The 22,507-nt window shown below is 39.1% G+C and overlaps 1 protein-coding gene across 5 annotated transcripts in view; it reads left to right on the forward strand.

Annotated features, from left to right (window-relative positions):
* Positions 1 to 22,507, forward strand: part of Pgant9 (polypeptide N-acetylgalactosaminyltransferase 9) — a 293,677-nt gene that overhangs the window by 152,016 nt on the left and 119,154 nt on the right. Inside the window, exon 5 of one of the 5 annotated variants that reach the window (XM_069124997.1) lies at positions 7,010 to 7,075. The exons of the other annotated variants lie outside the window; for them this stretch is intronic. The gene's annotated coding sequence lies outside the window, so the exon portion shown is untranslated. The remainder of the gene's footprint in view (positions 1 to 7,009; positions 7,076 to 22,507) is intronic. 5 annotated transcript variants of the gene reach the window in all.

Here is a 22,507-nt window from a genome sequence, read left to right on the forward strand (position 1 = left end):
TCGACGTGTACTCCACCGCGGAAAAATTTATTAAACGACAGAAACGAGTCGCTTGACGTTCATTTGTTTTCGACGCCGTAGCTTTACGATTGAGAGTTATCGACGTTCGTCGTAAAATTGGCTACATAAGTAAATATTTGTTCATAGAGATTTTATGTTTTCGCGTTCTATATACAGAATAAACATTAGAGATATATTTTAAAGTTTGTTTACTAGACGACCTATCGTAACAGTATTTTTTAAAATACATCAGCAATTTAGTTACGTGAAATATCGAAATCAAAATGATCTATCGATGCTGGTTGACTAATAACATCCGTTCTTATTTACGTAAGCCTGGGCTCAATGTATTTCGTGTAAGATGTCGATTCACTCAAGATACGTAAAAGGAAATTTACTTTTTTACAAGTACAAGAATTATATATCAGACTGTGAAGATCATGATTGAAGTATCATTTTAATGATACTTTCTAATACTCTAAGTTTTTCCTATGGAAGTTTCAATCATTATTTTGTTATTAGGAAAGCGATTTTTATGATCTGTTTAAATTTGATTAACTTATAAATACATTTTAATTTACGTGTAATTTATTGAACATAAATCTTTAGTTTATTATACAGTATGGGAGACTGTATCATCATTAAGATAAGTTACTAATGACGTTTTCTTATCTGATCGTATAGTCATATAGTCAGCCTACCTCATACTGTAAGTCTACCAACTCCAACGATGGGGTTGGTTGGCCGACGTGGAAAGTGTTAGAAAAGCATTAAAATATTTTAATTGCTATCACGTTAAGTCAACTTTAATCATTTAACGAGATAGTCGAGTGTATATACTTTATCAAATATAATTGACCATTATGACGATATTCCGTCCATATAACTTGTTAAAAATTAAAAACTAAAAAAACTGGTTTACCAGCACCTACTACGAACACATTAGAGTTCGAATACTACTATGATTAAAGAAGATATTGACAATAATATTTGAATCTCGAGGTATCAATTTCGGCAGCATTAACTTAGATGCTAATTCTGAAGAAAATTGCATCTTAGTAATTATGAATAGACGTACTATTTGATCGATTATTATACAGTGTGATTCAATACGAGAAGTATATATTTTCTATACCAATAAAAATATTTCGCTGCACTCTACGTTGATAACCTTTCACATCATACATTTCAGCTCGCAACTACCATCTCTCATAAATCATAAATAATTCATGTGCCGTTTCACCATATGTTCAACGTTTAACAACGTATCACGAGGAAACAAGCCTTACGTCGTACCATGCTTATTCCCCGGCAATTTCAATTTACAGTTACGCGTTTAGTATGTCACTCAAGACGAAAGTATCGAAAATTACGTTAACACGGCAAGGCTGAAATATCGTTGGAACAATCCTGCCGGACGTTATTGAAGTTCTCGTAGAAACTAGAAATCATCTTCCCGGGACCCCAGGATAATCATCTCGATCCGGATTCTCGGCCTCGGGCACCGCCGACTAATAAACTTATCGAATCTGTCGATGGCAACTTTACTCTTGCGCTCAGAGGCTTATACAACTTCCCTCGACGCTCGCGGAAACGCGATCCGACGTGGATGTAACAATTGCGTTAGCAGAACGAGAATGCAGCCTGAACGTTCCCTGGCCAGGGACGAACGTTCCCTGGCCAGGAATGAACGTGTAACGTCAGGGAGTTCTCCGAAGCTCGTTGAGTTCAGCGAATTTGTGACGACTGTTGGAGATTCGAACGATGAGTTCGCGACTTGGCGTTGTTGGTGTTGGAGTTGAAGAAAAGTTTGATATCGTGATTCGACGCAGTGTCAGCAAATTTCACCTTGCAATCGGACTGAAAATTTCCCATTGCAATGTTCTACATTTTGCAGAGATCAAAGTCGAGCATAATCTCTGAAAAATGTTTACTCGCAGAGAATCTTCGCGCGATGAATTGTTATTATTCGATACGAACGAATGAACGCGCGAATGTAGAAATTGTAAAATTCGAAAATTTTGTGGCAGAATAAAAATCAGATGCGGCTGTTGCACACGGATCGATATTCCATGAGACGACACGTTTTATCAAAGTTTCTCGCACGTTCTCTCCGTAAGATTGAAAGTATATGACACATTTTGTAAATCCTAGCGGAGAAAGTCGATTGGACGAATGATACCTCGGTTTATATTAAATAAAAAATACATGTACTCGAAAGATTTACGGTAAAGCCTATAGTTCTCTGCAAACTTCCAAATCACTGCTGTATGCGCAGCTAATGCTCCCGAAACCGCTCTTCGTTTCACGAAACACTGGAAACCGTGTCGATTTTAAGCGAAACCAAATAACGCAACGACCGTAAAATGTCGAAGCAAAAATGTCATCGGGCTATCGACCGTAACAACGGCGGCGTTAATCCGAGTCTTCATGATGCCGGTTTTCCCGGAAGCATCAATCACGGATTTCGTTCCATAGATCCCGTCCTTGGCTGGAGGCGATCCTCGCGTCTCCCATTTGCGGAATCGACATCGACAACGCCGCGATAATCAATCAAACGTCAATACTTCTGAGAGAGTGGAAGCTTTGGAAAAAAGAGGCGGCGTTTTTTTCATCTGGAGAACGAATCGGTCAATTAACGAACGAAAGAAAGGAATAGAGGAAAGAAGGGGGATCGATTGATCGATCGATGGAGCAGAAACGACAGGATTTATCCGGCGTTAACGAGCCGGTCGACGAATTTCTGACCCCGTTATTAAAGCCTGGAATATGTGGCGTATCGATTCGATGAGATGAGATAGGCACACGTACGCGTGGATCAACCTCCGTTCGATCCGCGAATTCTCGTGGCGTGCCTTCGACATGCGGAGCGTGAAGATGCCAGCGGCGTCACGCAAACATCCCGTCTGTCGACTGAAATTAGACGGTCAAACCGCATCGTCTAGGCTCGAGATGCCTGCCTCGTGGGTATTTAACGAGTTTCGCGTGGTAATAGTTTAATAAAGTTCGTCAACGGTAACTCGCTTCTCACCTCGCCTCTCTCTCTCTCTCGCTCGTTCCCCCTCTTCCTCTCCCTTTCTCTCTCTTTCTGTTGGTTTAGCGCACAGCGTTCTCTCCAAGGAAGCTACTTTTGACGCGAGAGCACGCTTGCGACAGCCTCCTTTTGTGAAGTGGCCACGGAAGGCTGACAGCGTGGGACAGTATGGTAATTCGACGGCGTGAAACCTTCTGGATATTCTATTATGGACTGGAACGTAAAGATTCACGAGGTTGCGCGGTTTCGAGGAAAGCCTCTGCATGACTATGTGTTTGCACGGTGATGTCGGTAGTGGTGAAACGTGTGTGGAAGGATTTAGTGGGTTAGTGGTACGGTATCTGCGCTCTATCTACGACCGCTTTTACAATGATTTCATTGACATTGTACTTTTTCTAAGTCAATCGATATATCGATTTGAAAATGTAATGTTCTTATTTGTTTAGCGAATGACGAGATCTATTCAGAAATGCCCTGCAGGGGCAAAATGTTTTACTTATATCGGAAGAAGAAATCGAAAGGGAGCTTCTTCTTCGTGGAAGCTGCTTGGAATATCAATTTTAATGTTTCAGAAGGGAAACATTTATGAAGTTATCGTGTTTCTATATTCCGTCGTTCTCGTGAATGATATTCTTCCGGATAAGAGACTGCAAAATAATATTTTGAATAATTTCAAAGTTGAAGCAATGAAAACGAGTGTCTATATCGAGACACACTTCGGAATATCAATAAATCACGTTGCAAAAAGGTGCAACGAGCAAAAATCTAGGTGCAACTCTATTAAAGTTCACGCAGATAAAACATACGATAATATCTAACGACGAAAGTGTCTCTAGTTGCTCGTAAATGCTCCGCGGAGGCAAAAAGTTTTACTTATATATATATATATATCAGAGGAAGAAATCAAAACGGAGGTTCTTCTCCGAGGAAGCTGTTTAGAATATCGACTTTAATGTTTAAAAAGTGAAGCATTTATGAAGTCCTGTTATCGTGTTTACGTGTTCCATCGTTCTCATAAAAGATATATTCTTTCCGTTGAGCAACTTATTTTAGATGCTCGATTTAAACACGCAACATCGACAGGAAATTCGCGAATACCTTTTTACACGATCGAGAAACGGCTCAGGTATGCATGTTTACTGTTGCGTGATTAATTTATGGAAATTTAGCTCATTTACCGATAATCAATGGAGATTTATGCCGGTTGTATTTATATCTGATGAGATGAGAAATAAAGTAATAGAATGTATTAATAGCGACTCTAGTTTTATCATTTGCAATCGCTAATTACTTATGCAACTTACAATTCCCGATGTTCGCCTAGATATTACATAAATTTATTACAGTGCCGTACATAATCTGTCTTATCTTTAAATATGCATTTAACGCGCATTTCTAAGTACGAGGAACATGATCGTTTAGTAGGTCAAAATTCGCAATCTATTAAAAAAATTACCGCGTTTATCTATCATTTGTGCGGAAAATTGTTCAGAATTACATAAAAATGTCAGATGACATACAGATAGGGAAATGCAAGTAGCCATAAAACGCAGTAATTCTCGTGCAGCGATTAGTTTGCTCGTATTCGTAAGAATTCAATAATGTTTGTGAGACAAGTACGCGCATTACGTAAGTGCAAAACATCGAGATCCTCTGTCGTGATTAAATTTCAACGGTGTTTGATAATCGGCGTGGCTTATGCGCTTCGTGTCGTTAAACTTGCCCCGGAAACCGGAAATTCTGATCCTCTCCGTTTACGTTTCGTCATCGTATCGGGGAAATAACAGGCAGCAATTTTATAGAGTTGCTCACCCGCGACGTTTGGAACCTATATTCAACGGGAAATATTACGCAATAATATTCTACAGCCACTTGAAAGTACCAGACTCTAAGATGGACGATAAAATGAAAATGTCTTCGAGCAAGTTCGAGTGCTTTTTATTTTTTTCTTTTTTTTTTTGTAGTTTTCGAATCTTGCGATCGCGCAACTAAGCGAGAATTTCGTCAAACAAAGATTTCCTTCTCTAGTTTAAAATCGTCATTAGTATTTAAAATATACGCTTAAAATAATATACTTAAATTTATAAAGTGGGTGGTTCGTGTATTTAAGTCCCTTTTTACTTGCAATTCCTCTTCGTGGATTCGATGATATTTTGAGAATGTTTGTAAGCTGTGTTTTCTTCGTTCTTTTAAGTTAGTATTCATTTTTGTTGAAACGAAGTTTTATCGGAGTTTCTGTTATAGTAAAATACGAAAACTGTAAAATATCTTTAAAGAGGAAAGAACGTCGTTCAATTGCTGCTATCTCGGAGAACGTTCTTTAACGAAAAGTACATAGAAAGATGAAAATAAAAAGAGAATAGTTTCCTCTCTAAAAGATATACATACTGTTTGATTACATTCTCTGAAACTTTCGTTCAAAAATATTAATAACTAAAACATCTAGATCGATCCGTAAATTGCTCGAAGCACTTGAACAACCTTATTACATCGTATCGGTAAGAAACTACCGAGGGGTTTTGAAAAGTGGCGTTGACCTCTTGACCCTTCCCTTAGACTCTCAAATCGACTGCGCCTTTCGCCATAAAACGTTTAATTCGCCCAGGAAGCAGCCTCGTCTACTCACGATCTCCTATTTTTCCCTGCTCGATCGAGGTATACGCGCGGTTCGGTGAAAGCGTGAATCCTTTCCGCTATTGTTCGACGCCATAAATCCGCTCGATATCGATGACGAGCAAACTCAATCTAAAACTCCGTGTTGTGGCGTTTGCACGCGATAAAATTCCTAGAAATTGCCTTGTTCCTCCCTTTCTATTTCATTTTCTTGGTATCTTTATCTTCCCAGAATCCCGTAATTGATGCAAAAAATAGAGAAATAGGATTGTAGTTAATAAAATAGATCAAAGCGAGAGAGAGAGAGAGAGAGAGGGAGAGAGAGAGAGAGAGAGAGAGAAACGAGTATCTGCTAGATCATTTCATCGAAATAGTACTGCGTTTTTCAGTATGTAGAAAAACCATCACAGAAGGAAAAGAAATAAAACTGATATGAATCCCTTGTCACGTTGGAATCCCTGGCAATGAAAAAGCTGGTCAAGCAAGCCGCCGACTCTCTAAATACCGTCAACTGCGACAACTTACATATGAACGACTCGATAAAAGAAGCAAAAGATAGTTTAATATTACGAGTGGGAATCTAACAGCCCCGCCTTATGGTAAAAATATCACCGAGACCGTTTCAAGAACGGAAAAACGAATACTATATTTGCTAGGAGAGATCATATTTCACGGATTAAGATTGAACATACCAAGATTACACATTCCCACAGTCTATCGTTCAAAAGACCAACTCCTCGATGCAACGAGTGCTCTTCTGCAATTACAGTAGATTATCTAATCTTACACTCTCCTAAGTATAATCTTTCATACGATAAGCGTAGATTGATAGGGTCGCTTAAGGACAACCTGAAAAATGAGAAAATTCACAACTTGATCGAGTTCGTAAAAGGATCGAAATTAATTGTAAGATTAATGTAACGCTTACGTACTAGTTAATCTTAAGCTATAGCTAATAACCGTTTAGTTGATGGGACTTAAAACCCTTGAAAAGAACTTAGTTTCTAACAGAGGAATAATTGAACATTCTTGGTTGTTCATTTCGTATTCTAATGGCTACTTTCAGCATGTAAAAATCGTTACCATGCCAGTGTTAGGACATTAAGGGCATCAGGTGGCGCGTTTAAATCGCAGGGCGAAAGGAGAAAATATTACGAACCGTGGTGGGCGGTAAATTAAAAGTACGCGAGATTTAATACGAACGTATTGCGTGTACGCTTGAATGGGGAACAGAGGTCCCAATAACTTTGTTTCAAGTTACACGAGATCACGAAAGCGCCGGTCTTAGCCATGTACTGTATCGTTTTAGGCGTTCTGGTCACGTTAATGGAAGAAGTAATTTTCGTTTTTTTAACTTTGCAGGTACGTACAGTTTGCTGAAACGAGTAGAAATGCTTGGGCGTTGGGCGTGGTGCTGTTGAAGCGCTCGTAAGTAGCGATAAGGTTATACCTTTGGATTGATTTTTGTATTACCTTCGCGAGAAATCCATTATTATTTTTCGAATTCTTTCTTGAAAAAGACTCCGAGAGAAACCTGCGATGTGTAGTATCTGCTCTGACTATACGTTCTTACATCTTACATATTCGTAACTAGTTCAAGGTGAGCATATTTTAACTCGCATTATAAAAAGTACCTTAGCAACATTAGATCCAGGACATCGTTACGTTAAGATCGCTCAGTGCCGCGATTGCACATCAAACTCACGCGTAACGATTTTCTTCCACGAGCCGAACCTCCTCTGCCAGAACGATAAAAAATTATTCCAAATTTTCAAATGTAATCTTCTCCGATGCTTTAAATCTACTATCGACGGTAGAACGGATAATATCGGTCCTCTCTACAACAGTCTTCGGTCCAAATAAATTAAAGAAAAGAAAAATCATTTCCAGCTACTCGACCACAACAATTATATCGGCCATCACGATAGTTTATCTGATCGAAGAAACGTCCGAAGTTCGTAATTAATACGAGAAAAGGGAATTACCAGGGGGATCGTGATTGGTTTCCTGGCACTAAACAATCTTCTTCCTCTGTCTCTGCTCCTCGCCCCATGTCCCCGGTTCGATTCAGTCTCACCCCCTTTTTTGTCATTGCGAAGTGGATTCAAAGGGGGGGGGGTACGTAAATTGCATCCCGATCGACCCGGTTTTTATTTCAATTTGTTGTGAATTTATATGCGAATTATCGGCACGCTGAACAGAGAACGAAGGTAATAAGAAGGGAAGAGAAAACGAACGAAGAAGCCGACTGGCACGATTTACTCGTGTCGTTTCTCGACGCTCTCGTTGACTGCGTATTCAATTTACATTTCATTCCATAAATTCTCGTAGGCTCTTGGCCATTCGCGCACGACCATCTGTTTTCCCCGTTAAAATCTCTCAATCATTGGATTCGCCAAGATTTCGGAGTAAAGGCCTAACGTATACTTGGACTGGCCAAAGGTTCTTCAAAGATTCCGTCGATTCGTTCTCTGAACGCTTCGAATTTCGACGTGTGACAGATTCTACCATGTATCATGCATATGTCTTACTCTACGACGTATCGGACAGATTGCGATATATTATACAAACTACGATGCGCCAGTCGTTACAAGATCTATAATTTAGCAGCTCGACGTATTTTTAGAAAACTTGTGTCATGTTTCCTATGCGGAGTAGTTCCGTGAATTTTCGAATATTCCGAGGAGAAAGACGAAGACTTTGATTTGGGAAAATGTAGGGGAGAAAAAAGGAGGACGATACTGAAAATGAATAGAAGCTGGTCGGCTGATTCGTGAGAACCAATTTGAAAAATTGTTCGAAATTTTAAGTCTAAGCTGAATTATTTCAGAATACGATTATTTCAGAATTATCTTAGAACGTGGACCGAACCTACCTCGAATAATCGAAGATTCGAGTAATACAGAAGGCTCCATGGTCGTCAATAAGTTGTGCAACAGAATTGTGAAAAACATTTTGATAACACAATATTGCACATGTATTTAAGTTTAATCAATTATTCAATCGATCGAGAGTTTGAACAACTGTCTTAAAAATGCCTGACTATTTTCACTTTTGTACTCTTTATGTTAAACTTATGAAAAAAAATGAAGTTTGGTAATGTTCGAAGCACCTCGGATAATACGAAACTTTGGTTAAAGGGAACTCGGATAACCAGAACTCCACCGTATTGTGGTATTTTAATTATCGCTAAAAATAAGTTGACGATGTTTTATCGATTCATCAGGATAAGTTAATCTGCCTTATCGTTTCCTGATGCATTTCTTTATTCCGTTGAACAGCATAGCCAGACAATTTCTCCCAGCGACTGTGCAATATCACATTTTATTACTCGATCCTTTCAAAAAATTATTCTGGAGATTCGTATCTTGCGACCAAGGCAAGTCTGACATTTCGGAAGATGATTGCTTCTGCCAGCTCAGCCGAAAGGGACCAATGCGGCAAAATAGCTGGCAGGTTCTTCCGCTCGAACGAAGCATCGAAACGCGATCCAGAAACGCCAGGGATGCGTGGCTCTCTTTCCAGCGCGATTTTCAAGGGATTTCGCTTTGATTTTATCTCAACCCTTGGAAGGTCTGGGCCGACGTGGCGTGTTGTCGATGTCGATGAAGCGAATTTCCAACCACACAGGTTATATAGTCATAGTCATCCCTTCTTCCCTTCTATCGTTTCTCCGCTTGAAAATGCTATCGGATACGGTTTCGTTTCTTTGACGTACGCCTCACCGAACATCCGATTTATTAATCACCTTTCTGCGCTTATCCAATTCGCAAAAAATTATTAAATCCGTGACTTTCTATTATTCGAAGTTTCTTGAATTTTTGCAGTCTTAGTTTCCACTAGCTGCTAATCGGACTATTTGCAAAGAATCGTTTGTGTTCTCTCTTTCGTTTAATTATTGCCACATCTCTCGATTTTATTGTATTCTATATGGAATAAGTAACATAGAGCAAGCCAATATTCGACATTTGAACCTTACACTCTTTATATTTATGTAATCTAAATTGCGATTAATCGTTGCGCAATCAATATCGAATATGTAAATAGATTAATAATTAATGAGCCGACAATATTCATAAAACCATCTAATACATTAATGCGTATTTTCATAATTCGCTTCTTCGTAACTCGGTCTAACCTTCTTTCCTGAATTTTAGTACAATTTCAATCACGCTACGTACAATCGTAAACGACAGCTGATCGGAGAAAGAGAATTCGATAAATCTAACACGAGACGTTCGACAGTTTCTATCAGTGTCAACGTTAATCCAATAATCGTATCGATAAGATAACGTTGCAAAATTTCAGCGATAGAATTTTTCAACCGTTACCGAACAACGCTACTGCAAATCCATAGTCATAGTTACATAGAATTAATTCCAAAACGGGGATCTATTACTCCAACAGGATACGATACGAACTTCGGTATCGTTACGAGGATTATTAAGTCATATGGGCCACAGTTAGATGGATATGCGAACTTTGCTCAATAATTCCTCCAGTTATTTGAATTGTCCTGTTTCGAAAGTTGTCTCGACGAACAGAGCTGCACGTATAATAATTTGCACGTGAGCAACATATTATATATACGTCGATAAGCATCGAATATTCCATGTAATACGATCAGTGTTTCATGCTCCGATCTTCCCATAGAATTCGATTCTATCATTTTGATGTTACTCTAACGTTACATACTCGTAATTATGTTTTACGAACGATAGAAAAGCTTCAAAGTTCGTAGGTTTGAGAATTTATCTCGAATCTAAAATAAATCAATAGGATTTACCGATGTTATCCAGCGGGATTAAACATTTCCAGTTTCGACTGGTCAAAACGTGATTTGTCTATATTTCACGCTTCGCCCATATCGCGTACATTTAATGAGAAGCTGTACACGCGATTATCCACAAACTCTGGAAACGATGCACATCGATCATGCCCCGTTCCTTTCAAACTCTGTCCAGCTAAACGTGTTACATTTCGGTTACATTTCGATTCTAATCCAGCGTTCGCAATGAAACACGGAGGCAACTGGCGATAAAAAGACGAAACGCGTTTGTTCGCGCGATCGTGCATTTACATCTCGTTACGACAAATTTATGCGCCGGGACGTAACGATTGTTACGTTTCATAGACAATTTCGTTGCGTCAGTGACGAGCCATTTCTTGGCTCGGTTTTTCGTCGGTTGTTTCCGGTCGTGCGAAACGAGCTGGCCAACCGAAAAAATCCGATCGAAGCCGGCTGGCTGTTTTATTTTCCCGCGAAATGCATCACTGGTCGGTGAACAGAGAGACATAGAGAAACTCGGTGATCTTGTTCCTCTTTTTTTTTTTTCTTACTTTCTTTTCATTTCTCTTAGTGAACACGGCGGAGCGCGATTTCGTTAAGTTACACAGGCGATATCATGCAATATTCATGATCGAAGGAAAATTGTTGGAAGTGTCTGAAACGGTTGAAGGCTTACGGCTATTCAAATAAATTCATTGCTAGGTAAGACGTTTAATATTGATGAGTTTCGAGCCGAGGTGTACCGAGGGTGTATCTGAATGAGTTGATCAGAGGTTAGAGTGTGCGTATGCGTTGTGGTGCGAACAAAAATCAATGTGAAAATCCTTCTCTCTATTTTATTCGGAGATTTAGTAATGAAACATTATAAATAAGGAGAGATCAGTATCGTTCAGTTTGCTGAGATATTACGAAGAATTCGAGTTAATGTAATTGAAGTGAAACAAATATGATCTTATATAGATTTTATCTTGAATGAAAGATTATCCTTAAATCTATCGGCCGTATCGTACGTATTTAATTTAAACTCAATCTTTGCCCGTCAAAAAGTTATCGTTATTGCCGATTTTGATAAGTTAACGAATCAATGAATTAGATAAGCGTCAAAACCGAGCGAACTCTTTTAATATTCGTAATTAATGACGAACGCGATAAATGAAATTTTTCGTTATAGAAAAGAAACGGTTTTTAATTATTCAATTACGTAATTCCACGATGAAATACATGTTAAAGCGAAGCAATGATCGTGGGACTGTATGATTTTAATGCTTGCTTCGTTATATGTACATACATATATTATTCGTTACCGTACGCAGTCAATATAAATTCATATTTGATTGGAACGTAGTATGAACATACGATACTCAATTTCCTTTTATCTACCACTTCCATTGTCTGCAATATTACATTAACTTTCCTGGATCATCGAAAACCTTACTAATTGGCTAATTGTTAAATTATTTTACAGGCAATCCAAGTATCGATCTGGTTATAAGTTGTGAATTATAAGTACTTCCTATTTTGAAACTAATTCTCTTCCTAATTACGTTTTGGGCACGAGTGTAGTTACGTCCAACTTATACGCTTGTTTCTTCTACCACTATTAATCTCTTGACCTCCTTCCAAATTAGCGAAATCATCAGTTATACATACCATTTCATAAGTAATGCAAATAACGACCTATTTTCTATCTTAAAATTCATTTCCAATTTTACTTCGTAATACGGTAGATAAACGTTTAAACCGTGACATATATCCGCTCGAAACGATCAAATCTTTCTTCACGATCCGAGGCAGAACGCGTCAAACATTTACAAACACGTCTATTCTAGTTGCACTTGGTCGCTCGTTTTCTCTCCTCCAAGGCCCAGTGTTATGAATTTTCTGCTTCGAGCTACGATGACGTTCATTCCATCCCTGTGACCACCGTCACAACTGCAAAGTCGGTGGAAATAAAACGAGAAACATTCCTCGTGAGAAACATTGATTTGCTCGCTTTCCATCTAACGGAGAAGAAAGCGCGAAGCTCACGGGGAACGTGACTCGGTCAACGTTCTGTAGATTTAAAATTTTTATGCGTCGTTTCCTTTATTGGATCAGCTTGCTCGTTTACCTCCGGAAAGTTGGGAATTGTGCGATCGAACACCGGCGACCGGGCATTTCTTCGCGATTAGTGATTTGTTACGAGTCTACGAGGAAGTTGGTGTAATTTGAGACATAGTAGGTAGACTTTTAAGGATCGCGTATTTTATTATTATTCGTTATCGTTATTAGAGAAAAGTAGCCAAACATGGAATACCATTTTGTTTTTCGAATCTCATTCTGACAAGATCGATAACAACGAGAAAATGATTCTTACGGCTGTTCGATCAATTTAAGCCTTTAATTTTTATTTTTATGACGCAGTAAACTACGATTTCTTCTCAATAACACCGACGTATTTAATTTCAAAAGAAACATAGTAATCTCATGGAACATTATAGCGTCATTTAGTATTTTACGTGTCATTAGTATCCACGTGGAATCAAGAGGTCGTAAATTTAATTGATTTTGCATGTCGGAGAAATCGTGGTCGTATGCCGACACTGGATGACCCACTGGACGCACGGTTAAACGGAAAAATCGGTGCTTCGCGCTTTTAAGTACCTTCTACGTGTAAAAGGGATAGGTAAAATATAACATCGATTTACATATTAAAATTATCTGGAATTTTATGAATTTATCAGTTAATGTACATTTACCTCGAATTTTCTCTTTTCAAAACTATTTTCGCAAATTCGCCAGTTTACATCCGACACGCCAGAAACCTTCAAGTGCATGCAATTACATCGTTCGCTTCGAAATTTCGCGTTTGATCTCGAAACGTAGTACATTCAGAGAGTGGGCAGATCCGAGTCCTTTAAAACACGAATCCGTTCTCTACTACCTGCATCGACGAGCGGTTGCTATTTCTCGTCTCCTTTGAATCACGCGCTCCTTCTCGTTTATGGCACTCATAAACGCGAGGAACAGCCTGTAAATTTATCGCTCGAACGTTTTGACGAGCTCATAAACGTTCAATAACTTATGCTCGATTTATTGATTCAGCTTTAAAATGCTCGATTAAAAGACCGTTATGATGTCCCGCCTGTAATTCAAATTTTCCACGGCATAATAATAGACTATAGGCTATTATTATCTAATCTAATACTATATCTATAGTATTAGATACAGTCTATTACAGACTAAGTAGAACGTAATTTGTCTTTCTAGTCTTAGAACAAGCTAGAGATTTTGGAAGATAGAAGAAGAGTATCGAATGATGAAAGGAGTTTCAAATTTTATAGCTTCGGTTAATCTTCCTATACAACTTTTTCAGGATCCAAGCGATATCGTAAATTGCGATTCGTAATTTCAAATACGTCAAAAATTGTAATTATCTGTTGCTCTTTATCTCTGATTATCTCGAGATAGTCAACGATTAGAAACTTGGTGCGGAAAGACCGGTATATTCTCAACGCGAGAAACAAAACGAATTAAGGTTCGCTACTGCGAAGGAAAGCAACCGCGGGAAAGGAAGGGGGTACAAATCGCCGATGCAAATTTTACCCTTGGGCCGGCTGAAGCTACCTTCCCTGCTTTATTCAGCAGGGTCATCTGTCTTTTCTTCCCTTGATAATTCTATCTTTGTCTAATTTGGACAGACGATTGGACTGCCGTGGTGAATTCTCTAGGTTCCTTGGTGTTCACAAACGTAGACGGATGATCCTAACTACATAGATACGAAACGAGTACCCTAACTTTGAATACGAATCGATATCATTTAGATTTTCTTCCTCCCGTTGTTTTATCACTTGTATTTATTTATAGTTAATTGCGTTCTAGTCATCTATGATTTTCGACGTTTACACGCGGTTTGGTTTAACGACAGCTGCGCTTGTTTACAGAGTCTATTTGTTCACAGATTGCTTGCATTGGTCGCGATAAGTTAACAGCGTAAATTTCGAATATGCCAAATACTTTAGCATTTGAGATTTGTGAGAAGATTGCTTTTGATTAAAATATCACGAAGCGTATTATGGAAAGTTCGAAGGAAAAGTTACATTCTATCGTTTACTCTGATTTTTTTTTTTAATTTTCCTAGACAATTTAAAATCTCGCAGATTCGTCTTACTACGTATGTCCCGTATCACCCTACGTATCACCCTGCAACAATTAGTTGGATAATACTTAGTTGGTCAGTGTGTTTGTCCTTTCGTTTGATTATCGATCCTGAAGAGCTAAAGTTTCGTTTCAAACAGAAAAGGGACGATGATGATTAACGACGTCCAGAAACGTCGCTAGTCGCCTATGCGTGTTCCCGTTATGATACTGGACCTCGTTAATCACCGTGTCTCCCGAAAACTTGTTTAAAATAGAAATTTTCATTAGCAACGTTTCCTCGAAACTGTATCCTTCCTTTTGCTGTAGTTTTTCGCTTTTCTTTTACACGAAATTCTTAGAACCCTTGCTACATCCACGAGCTCTTATCTTTTGTTCCAGTTCAGTCGTTTTAAATCGATGGATTGGTATTCGGTCCCCCTTCTTACGTCGCTATGATCGAGCATTAATCAAGCAGCATTTTGGAAGTTTTATCTTTTCCCCTGTGATGTAGGTCATCATTCATTTACGCTTCAGCTCCATTATAATTTTTCAGCTTTACCGTCAATTTATGGTCCTGAGTCAAAATAAAATTGTTTGGTCGTCGATGCATAGCGTAGTTTGTCTCGCGATCTTCGATACGAAATCGATCTTTGTCATTCTGGAGAGACTTTTCTAAGGCAATTTCTAGTTCTAATACATCTTTCTTAAATTCTTGCATTTTATGCAGCACGTACTGTCAGTGTACACGGTACTACGTATGGCGGTTTTGTATTGCTTATGGATAATCGCGTATTTAACTACCGCGCATTAATCAGACACAGAATTGGTCGTATAATTAGGATCTTATTCTTGGATTTAATCGGAGACGAATAAAGCTTGTTAATTTTAGTAGATGGTAAAGTATTTTCGTATACTCTACCGTTTTGTCAAATCTTTCGTTGAGATTTTACCGAAATATCGGTCACAGCGATAAAGACTCGACACATTCAATTAGCACTGTGAAATTTCGTCGGGTGTCAGAACTGAGATTTCGCCAAAATGTCAGAACAGTCGGAACGTAAATTCAAAATTCGTCGCGATATCAGATTGTCTGCGTATCGTGGAGACTGGCAGCGCGGTCGAAAGAGGGTTGGTAACGCGACAGTATAGTCGTACGAACGCCAGAAACACCGCGGAAACAATGAAGAGACGAGGCTATGTAAAGAGACGATGTTGCAACGGCCGCTTAGCACAGAGACAATGAAGTTTATGCGGTGCCGAGTGCCGTTATCTTATGACGACGCGGGGGATTAAGTTTCAAGCACCGACGGAGCTTGCACTTCTCGCCTGCTTATGGCGAATGCTCAGAAGCGTATTCGTATCCCAGAGTAATTCTCAGTTCACCCTCCGTTTCCTCTTCGTGGATTGTCGCGACGATAAGAGCCGATGTACACCAACTCGCCGCTACCTGCGTTTCGATTTCAATTTCCCGTTGTAGTTAGAAAGTTGATTTCTATCCCAAATGTATTGGCTTTTTCGGTAGTTTAACTCTTTATCCGATGCAGACCGAAAAGAGAACGCTCCTTCGCTTAGAATGCAGATATTGTACGATGTCACTGTATTTTCAGAAATTGTGTCAAAATACGAAACATTATTTTATATTTCACTGATTTATTTATTATTGCGAACGTTTATGAAGTTATGAGAAATTATTTTACAGGAAAATTTCTACTTCTGTATCTACAGTGAACGAAGAAGGTCGTACTACTTTTTTTTATTATCAGATACAGTTGCTATTGCCCTATTTTAGATTTTTCGTAATCAAATCTGCCTTTAACACGGTTACCTGTAACATCTTTGAACGATATTTAGTATGGTAACTCTGTTATCGCACGTATATGCATGTTCTTCGTTCATAATCGATACGATTTACGTCCGAATGATGCGAACTTGATGAACACCGTACCACCTCGGAACGCAACAGAGTGCAGGTTGAATCGAGTTCCCGGGACGGGCGTATAAAAAGTTGTTGGACGTTAATGGCTCGGTAAAGATTACGGGGCGAGTAGACAGCTCGTGGCGGGAGGCAAAGGACAGAGTGCCGTTATTCTACGCGTCGTGATGCACCGATACCACGGGCTGTTCGTCTACTATCCCGTCAGGGGAGCCAAGTTTTCGCTGAATTATGCATGATCCCTCTTCCTCGTCCTCCATGATAACCGGCGACTAGCCCAGCCGCCTCTTACGCCACACTTTATTTAATAATAACGACACTTTCGTTTCACCTCGTCCCTTATCGGCGTTCCGTCGTTTCCACGGAAGTATGTCTGTGTAACACCGGGTCTCTCGTAAGAAGGTTAAGTTTAAAGGCTATAGCCCGCGAAATTCTTCGAGTGGTCTTCGAATGGATTTTTATGCAAACTCATACTTCTGCGGATATAATTAAAAATGTAGAATCGCAGTAGGATGTCCGCGAAACATTGGCGCAAAGTGCAAGTGTGAAGCGCAAGTGTAAAGCGCGAGTGTAATGTGCAAATGCAAAGTACAAGCGCGAAGCGCAATAGCTACGCGATTGTTTCTGGAAAACCAATCTCATAACGCTCGCTAGGAAATTATTTTACCTACACATCGAGTATTATGGCAAGCGCTATACGTTGGACACTTTATATACCGTTTCATATTATGCGCATTTTGTACAATTTCGCATTTTGAATTTATTCAAACGAAGGATTAAAAAATATTTGACAATGCTGTTTCTTACTGTATCTGTATTACGAGGTAATTCGTTCGTCGGAGAATTGTTTAGGCGTTTGAAGAAATAATCATTCGTAAGTGGAAGGTTGGAGGAATAAGATAAAATTTCATATTGTAATTCGGCCTGCTATTCGTCTGAAATAACGAAGAGGCTATGTACATCCATTTCGGCTGCTGCGTGTCGCTTAACTCGTGCGAAGCCCATTTGTTCATTTTCTTTACTTTTCCTATTTGCATCAAGTGAATAATGGTAGGTGGCCTACTTTCATTTTAAACGCTACTTCTCGCGCTCTTTGTCGCGAATTACTCTCAGTAATACGCTCTCGCCACTGTTTTCAAAGGTTTCATTTTTATTGTGAATTCTTTTCAATTAAGATATTTTTAAAAGAAAAATAAAAGACTATCGGAAAAAATATCACGTCACTTTGAAAAGGCACAGACAAGTCAGATTATTAACAAGGAAATTGGAATATCGAGCGTTCTGCGAACTGGTTGCAAAGAAATCCTATCAAGTTCTGTTCGACTTCGACATTGTATAAACTAAAAATTTAAAACCTAATTGCGTGGCAGAGAAGGCAGGCCTTCGACGGAAGTTAAATCCTCGTCTCTATCTCCGGTGAAGGGAAACTCTTTACAATACTGGTTAAAAAGCTTCCTTTGACTGTGATGCACATCGCATCGTAAGAATTAAGGCCGAGAGCACGCAAAAGATGGCGTGAAAAGCGAATGGCGTGTTCCTCGCTGACCGATCGTTTATTTAAAAATAGATGAAATTGAGGGCAAATCGATGCGCCTGTTTTTAAGTTCCAGTTATAATTAATATCCGCACAAACTATGAAAATCACTTACCAAAGAAAAGAGATTATTAAATTTCGGTATGTAAAAATTTCACTATTTTAGATATTTCACAATTTTCAAATTTATTAATCATCTTTGTTTTACTGAATCTCTTGTCGTAGTTTTACACTATCAATCGTATTGCGCATTCGTCGTTCACCTCGTGAATTTCAATTTTTGTCACTCGTTCACTTAGGGAAACGTCTTTCGCACTTTCATACTCTAACTTTTTAATTGCCCGTATTTCGAACGGTCGATCGAGATGAATCGGAATGCGAAACGATGGTTGTCGAAAAAATGCAGTTGCTACGGTTCTCTGGCTGAATTTACAAGCGGGATTAGCCTAATGGGTTAACCATGTAAACGCAGATTCGAGAAACGGGGGAGGAAGATCGACGATGGATCGAACGTGTCGTGTTCTAGTAGACTCGAGCGTATATCTTTCGTCGTTAGGTATAAAAGATGGTTCTCAGCTTTGGGGCAGGGTCAATAGCGCGTGGATAGTCGATACGCGATTTTTTATGAAATCGTATGGATAAATCTAGTGGTTATTCGTCCATCCGAAAGAGGCAAGAGTTATCGTTTTACGCAATTCAATCGACCAGTGGGATATTAAAGAGTATAATAACTACTTTTGCGGAATAAAATCATTTTCTGTCGCATATAATAATTTTTCAGAAGAGAATGAAAATACCATATGGTACTTTTGCGAGTACAGAGAAGTTTGGCATATTTATAAATGAAAAGATCGCCGCTGAAATCACTTGTTTAGACGATCAACGAGATTAGAAATTCTAAATAAATAACTTTATCAAACATCGGAAGAAGATTTCGATAATTGAAACGTGGGGGAAGCTTCTATTTTACTAAACCGGGTCTAATTTGCCGATTTTCAATTTCGAATGACGACAAATAACGGTGTGGTATTGCGGTTAAAGTGCCTACTTGTACGGAAATTACATTGGATAGGTATCAAACGAATCGGCTTTTTGCATGCAAATATCCAAACAGCTAGTGCAATGTTAATAATGCAGCCGAAATAAACGTCAAGAGCTGGTAATTTACGCTCGAGTTTGATTAAGAGATCCGTTCGTTTGCTCTTTCACGGTGTTGTTCGCCGCTTGTAAATGCGTTCGATCAGCGAACGTGTAATTCCATGTCGCAAGAGAGCGAAGGAAAAAAAGAAGTGAAAGATTCGAAGAGAACCGTGTTTGTTTTAAGTTTCTCCTTTTCCCTCTTCGATTTATGATCGTTTCTTAAGCGACGATTGGAAAAATCGCTTTGTCCGTCGAGTCAGTGTAAATGTCAACGAACCAAAGGTTTCTGTTGTGTAATTTGCAAGCAGAATTTAACGATTTGAATCATGTGGACGAGTAAACGTAAGAGGCAGTGCAACGGTTACGTAAAGGTAGACAAAGTAATTGCAAGTATGAACGTGTTCCTCGGTAGTTATTGCCTGCGAATAATCGATGGATATTTCTCACAGCAGAAGCGATAGGCACGCTTTGTAAATCTATTATGTCGTGAAGAAATGTATCGAGTAGTGTGATTAGCATTACTTTTTATATCTCTATATTCTTTGAAATTGATTGGAAATCGAGCAGAATTCGAATATGAAATAACATACCCACGCGTAAAATCCGAAAGGAACCCATTTGCTTAAAAAAAAAAAATGCTGCAATCCGCTCGGCAAAACCAATCTTTCAAACCTCCATAAACACATTTCATCGGGGATATCCGTCAGAACCTCGGCAATATTTTTCCTCGCCAGAAAATCCGTCAAATACCCCATCGAAATCAAAACCTGCTCTCGCAGTCGTGAAAAAATAATTCCGTTTCGTTCGTATGGACTCTTCCCCCCCCTTATTCCCCTCCCACCTTTAAAAAGTCACAGTCAAGATTTCTCCATCGGGCAAAGTACCGATGAACTCGCAAATAGTATTAGCGAAATCACTTGAAAAGAGCGCGGAAGGGGATTTTCCACGGTCGATCTCTTTCGTTCGAGGTTTCTGTCAGAACGAATTCGAACGTTTGTAGCAGACTCGTCGGCTCTCGACTTTTAGAGCCTAGCTATGGATCGAGGCCAATAAAATGCAGATAGTTAATCCTTAGCTTTCACCTTTGCCCTTTCATGCCTGAGTTTCTCGATCGAAATTTATCTGAAAACGTCTCCGAATGGACACGGAAAAGCTAGAGAAGGGAAAAAGCTAGGCTGTACACCGTTAGCGCGGAAACGGTTTGGCGGGTCGAGGGTCGGCCACCGAATACAACGACTGCCGGTTCTGCCGTTAATCGGTTTGATTCGCAGCGATGAATGCGCCGCAGCGACAAATTGCTAGGATCACGTTCGAACGCCGTCACGCTCCGCAAAATCCGCTTTGAAACGCGCGCCCGCGATTCACGAGGCAAAAGAGAATTGCGGTGTATCAGGTTGAAAGGAAGAGTGAGAAACGTTCAGGTTTAAAAAAAAACCATACAGAGCGGCGAGACGGGGGAGAAAAATCGACAAACAACCGCGTGACATCGATGCCGCGGAATTCGACTCATTTTTGACAAACTATTTTGCCTCGCTATTTCTCTCGCCGTCCTTTTTTTCATTGTCTTTTCTCCTCTTTCTTGCTTCTGTCTCCTTTTCTACTTTTTTCTTCTTTTTTTTTTGTATTTTTTCTGATTTTGGATTGGTTGGCCGAAGCATTGGAGTGGGACCTTTTCTCCGTGTTCGTAATTACAACTGCAACTATCGTGGGTTTGAATGCCGCAGTTTGAGGGAATTGGATTTTTTCCGTGTATTTAAATAAATGAAAAAAAGAAAAAAAAAACATTCTGGATGAATAAAAATTTTGCGCGCGATGGAGGAAAACCGATGAAATTTATTGATAATAGGATTTAGCTTCCAAATAAATACTTGCTCATTTTTAATTCGAAGGATTTGAAGAAAATTATGCGAAGTTCGATAATTGTATATTTCCTTGTAATATTCGACACTATGTAATTTCTTTTATCTCTCGGATCGCATTCTCTAGAATCGTCCGTATCGTACTCGCGTCTCCACTGAAAACCCAAAATTTCTGATAGGCCTGAAAATTCACTTTTGGATACATTTCACCGCTATGCCGCGCGATTTCTAGACAGTTCTCGAGCAAAAAGAATCGTAATGGAAAATGAAGAATTTTTTATTTTACGCGGCTTGTCTGGCGCGCGCACAAAGCCTTATAGTTCCCCTTTGAAATTTCACGTGCGACTTCTCTTCACGTGCAAAAGAAACGTCGGTAAAAAAAGTATGGCCCGCGTATGTGTAATTCAGTCGCAACGAATACTTGTAACGATTCCAAGGGCCGGATAAAATAACCGGCCTCGTTTCTGTGTTACTTCATGCGCGAACACCGTGTAATACGACACTACGCTGTTTTAAGAAGTTGTGTTTTCCAAGGACCATTTTCTTGCTTGGTACACCGGTTGTTCGTTGTTCGCATTAACGGCTATAACGCTATCGCTTACAGACGCATTAACGTAGCGGCATTGTTCGGTGAATCCGTAAGTTTCTTCGTTTCTTCGCTTGTTTTCAAGCTCCTCCGTGCTGTCTTGGGATTTTTATCGGTCTACAGCGATCTTCGAAAGCGTTGGTCTTTCTTGAAAGCTTTTGGGAAAGGAAACTTTGGGAATCGCGGGGAGAAAGTTAAGACGCGAGACGTCTCGGATTTCCAAGTTTTCGGATTTTTCAACGAATCACTTCTAAGGAATTGTTTTTTCTTTTTCTGCAACACGTGATTTTTTTAGACTCTAACATTTTCTTCTTCTTTTTACAAAGAACCTCTATCGTTTGTGTTGGATCTATTCTGGTTTCCGTAATACTCGCAGAAGAAGTAATGAAAACCGATGGTAGTCTAAAATTTCGAACGCATTTTCATTTGAATCAACTGGTTAAATTAAGAGATCGTGGCCTTTTCATTTTTAATTATCAAAGATTTTACGTCTGTTTTACTGTTTTCATTAATTGCGCAAACGTCGCTGAGGTATCAATTTCATTTGTTCGGAGACAATTACTAATGTGTAGAATTTCGTGGTATCAGATTTTATGCAACGTAGATTGATCGGTTCTACAGATACATTTTTTACATCGAGTGAATTCGGTTGCAACAGTTATACTCCGGTCTCCTTGAATAATTTATTTCACACATAGTACAAAGAAACAAATATTGGACTGGTATCTAACAAAACTATTCTCTCTTTCGGTCAAATTTTGATACATTCGATACTCCATACAGAATTTTCACAGGTTCAACAGTTTTTTATTTCGTAGTAAGCGAACAAAGAGATTTGTTATCGTTATTCAGGTTCGTATCAATTTTTTTCTCTAACAAAAATTCTATTTAAAAATGCTG

This window comes from Bombus flavifrons, chromosome 12 (genome assembly GCF_040668555.2).
Source record: "Bombus flavifrons isolate JBK064 chromosome 12, iyBomFlav1_principal, whole genome shotgun sequence".
NCBI lineage: Eukaryota > Metazoa > Arthropoda > Insecta > Hymenoptera > Apidae > Bombus > Bombus flavifrons.